The sequence below is a fragment of the Rhinolophus sinicus genome, chromosome 1, assembly GCF_057876585.1.
Source record: "Rhinolophus sinicus isolate RSI-liver-muscle chromosome 1, RSI-T2T, whole genome shotgun sequence".
Classification (NCBI taxonomy): domain Eukaryota; kingdom Metazoa; phylum Chordata; class Mammalia; order Chiroptera; family Rhinolophidae; genus Rhinolophus; species Rhinolophus sinicus.
In genome coordinates this window covers 27,446,934-27,451,369 of record NC_142501.1, presented here as the reverse complement: position 1 = coordinate 27,451,369, position 4,436 = coordinate 27,446,934, and positions in this window count along the sequence as shown.

The window sequence follows — 4,436 nt, the reverse complement described above, 5'->3', positions numbered from 1 at the left end:
TATTTCTCCTAGCACAATGTACCAAAGACCAAAAGGAAATCCAAAAATAGCCAAAATTTACTCAGGTATAGCTGTCTAAAACCACACAGGATGTTTTGATAAATGAAAATGCATAGACATATTAATTGCTGGCTAAAATTCTGTGTGCTGCAAGGTAAATAAAGGTGGCTGTTTTATTCCATTCTTTGAACAAATATTTATTGTGCACTTACCCTGTAGTAATCATTTGTGTGCAGAGTACTAGGAACATAAAAGTAAACAAGACAAACATACTTCCTACCCTCATATATTTTATATTATAGTAAGATAAAAATGAAACAAAACAAATAAATACCAAACAAACAAAATCAGTGTCTGGCTAGATAAGGATGAAACTTTTACATTAAATTTTTTTTTAAATAACCATTTTGCTATTTGGGGACGTATCAGACTAGTAAAGTCTAGATAAAAAATGCTTTGATGAGGCAAAACAGGAAAACAATAGATCAATAAATTTCAAGTTAGTGAGATCAGAATTATTTTGAAAAAAGTAACTTTTTTTTGTAAGGGAGAAAACCTATCTACAGCTTTATTCTAGCATTGGTAAAAAGTTTGCTCTACAGAGTATTATCTTTACTACACTTTGGTATTATACATGCATACACACAGAGGAAAATGTCACATTTCATTGGCAATTGGTAAGTCACAGGCCAGCGATGAGGAGCATATAATGAGGGTATGAGAAAAGGTAATATCAGGCCTGCATTAAATCAGTGTCGTAATAGTTAGTCTAAATAATTGTCCAAAACTTGTGAGAGAGGATTGTCTATGACAGTCTGAGGTAGCTCTAAAGAGATGATCAGTGCAGAGAAATGGTAGATTGAATACAAGAGAGATGGATACAGCTTGCTATGAGTCCATGGGTCTATGGATAATGGTACTGCAGAAGATCTGTGGGCAGGAAGTCAAATTCATTATTGGATTAAGAGTCTACCTTATTAAATCCTAGTGTTGTCCTCTTCAATATGGAGAAGTGTCAATGTAATTAATCTGCCACCAAGCTAAACAACTGTCCCTCCCAGAATTGGTATCTCATAGAGGACTCAGATTTGGCCATGGTATTTGGCAGATTGGGCACTCATTAGTGCCAGGTCATCCTTGGTAGTAGAAGACAACATTGTTGATTACATGCATGGGATCCTTTTCAGTTATGTGGCCACTCTGTATTGGTCCATTGAGCAAACATCACAGTGTCTGGAAAAAGAGGCTTCCTGATGCCTATAGCACATATTTTGTCTACCTGGTTTATTGAGAGTCTCCTCCTCAACTGGGGTTATCAATTGTGGTTATTTACATGGGAATGAACTTCTTCACAATCTGTGTCCATTCTGAATAAGCCCTACACATACCTCTCACCCAAATATCTTTCTCACTGACTTTCTAATTTTGTTCTTTTTGAGTTCTTGACCAGTCACCTAACCCATTTACCTCTGACCATGAGTCAATTTAGATTTATATCTCTGGGTACTCATCTTTCCTACCAGATGGACAGCCAGATGTGTCACCCAAATTTTTGTTTAATGCAAAGATTTAACTTCACTTCTGTCTTTCATGACCACTGCTTGAATAGGACTCTAATGTGGTATATATTTCTAGCTGGCATACTTTTCATATTCAGTGATAAAACTTTTATTTTTACTTCTTCACTATATGATTATATGGAACCCTTTCCAATACCCCACCCCATCTTGCCCCAAGGTCATACACATGGTTGACATGAAGAGAGAAAATTAATACAGAAATATACCATGGAAGTCTGAGCCATCTGCTTATGCATTTACTGTGCCTTTTTGGAACTGCTAAGGCCTAATTTCCAATATGCCCCCTATGAGTTTCTGATAGAATGCTGGTGTACATTCTAATTTTAGGATCCATTGTATCAAATTGGTCAAATGAGATCAGATTCTTCCTGGTGAACATATGTCATACTAAAGTTATAGGATGTTTACTACTTATTATTCACCAGGTATAATTAGCATAATGTCATCAATGTAATAATGAATCTATTCTGTATAGTAAGTATATGCGATATCACATTCTAAGATATGTCAAGGTGATATAGTTCTCTCTGGGATATCTTATGGCAGAGATCAGGAGAACTGACATATACCTGGATAAGATAATAAAGAAATACTTTTGTTTTATAAAATTTTGTGAAAAGACACTCCACAAATGGTGGGAAATATTTGTAATATGTATATCTGACAAAGGGATTGTTTCCATATTATTTATAAATAACGTTATAACTCATTATATATATATATGTGTGTATATATATGTATATATATACCTCAATATGGCAAAAATTGTATAAAAATTGGCAAAATATTTAAATGTAGAGTTCGCAAAATATTAGGTTGGTGCAAAAGTAATTGAGATTTTTGCAATTATTTTAAACCTTTTAAACCACGATTACTTTTGCATCAACCTAATACATATATTAATTGCCATAAGTACATGAGAAAATGCTCAACAGATTATTAGAAATGTACAACTTGAAACTACATTTCGATACCATCATAAACGTACTAAAATTTAAAAGGCTCACCATAACAAATGTTACTGTTGATGTGGAGCTACTGGAACTAATAGTGGGAATGGTACAACCTCTTTGGAAAATGTTACATGTTTACAAAATTAAACATTTATTTTCTTTTTTAAACACACTTTACTTAAGTATAATTTATATTCAAAAACTGTACATATTTAATGTGTGCAATTTGATGAGTTTAGACATATGCAAACACTCATGATACCAGCACCACAATCAAGGTCATAGACATGTCCATCACCTCCCAGACTGCATGTTAAGTGGTCTTATCACAAATAAAAAAGGGGCAAACACAAATATACATTTTTCTATAAGATCTAATGATTTTACTCGTAGGTATTTCTTCAAAAGATTAGAAAATAATATCCAAAGAGAGACTTTAGCAAAAATATGTATGCTGGTTTTATTTATGATAGCGCCAAATTAGAAACAACCCAATGGGGTAATAGATGAACAAATTATTATGTATCCACACAATGAAATACTACTCGACAATAAAAAGGAATGAACTGTTGGTCTATGCAAAAATATGGATGAAACTCAAAAACGTTATGCTGAGCAAAAGACACCGAATAACAGAAGTGCATACTACATGATTCTATTTATGTAAAATTCTAAAACCAGCAAAACTTCTCCCATTGATTGTAAGTTAATCACTGTCTGGTTCCAGAGGTAGAGGGAGGAACTGCAAAGGTACATCACGGAACGTTTTGAGATAATGGAAATGTTTTATATTGTGAGTCAAATTTTATATGTTGACTATTTTCCCTTAGAAACTAAACTAAATTTCATTCAACCATGATAATGCAATTGCTACATTCTCCTATATATGCATTCTTAGTAGTTCTATGAATAGAATGTTTTGACAATAATACAGATAGAATATGTTCAGTTTTTTTCTCCCCAAACTTTTAGTCTTCTTACTGTCCCCAAATTGAAGCAACAATTCTGTTATCTACCCTTTTCTTCTGCAGTTTACCTTGTGCAATTTTGTTTTGGGTAATGGCAGAAGTGACCAGAGATATATATTTGGAGCTACGTAGAAGAGTTTAATTCTGCACTTCTTTTTCTCTTTACATTTTCTTTCTTTTCATTCTTTTGCACTCTACTTTTTTGTTCTCATTTCCTTTTCCACTCAGACTGTCCCTGTCAGAACAAATATGATGTTAACTCTGAAGAAGCTTGTGGGACATAAGCAGTTTCCCTTAAGTTTCCTCCCTTTTATGTATATATATATGTAATAGAGGAGAGATATGAGAAAATTTGAAAATTCTCATGAGGACAGATTTGAAAACCAAACTGTCCTAATAACCTAACACTAGCATAACATTATCATCTTGAATATTGATGATAACATTCTGGGTATTTTTAAACTATTTTTTTTCTTTTTCTCTTGTTTTTTTTTTTTTTTTTCCTCGTGTGTGTGTATGTGTGTGTGTGTGTGTGTGTGTGACATGTGTGTGACATGATGTTTGTGTTTGAGAGAAAGTGGCATTTGTTCTTATTTCAGTAGCCAGTTTAAAGCATAACTTTCTGTTCTTTGCTTTCATCACCTTTAAGACGGCCTTTCTTAACACATAGTAATTAAACCATAATGTCCTAACACATGCATCTTAATTAATTAGTATTTTTATCTCCTAAGGCACTTTTGGGAGAATTGAATGGGAACTCTTGGGAGAATTGAAAAACATTTGCAACTGAATATTTTTTACTCTGTGGTTCAGATGAGGATCCTCTGGCGAGAGAGAAGACAATATGAGTTCTTTACCATGTAGGTTGTTTTGTTTTTACTAAGCTTCTCCTTTTTTTTTTTTTTTTTTCTTTTACCGGAAGATAACAGCATGAC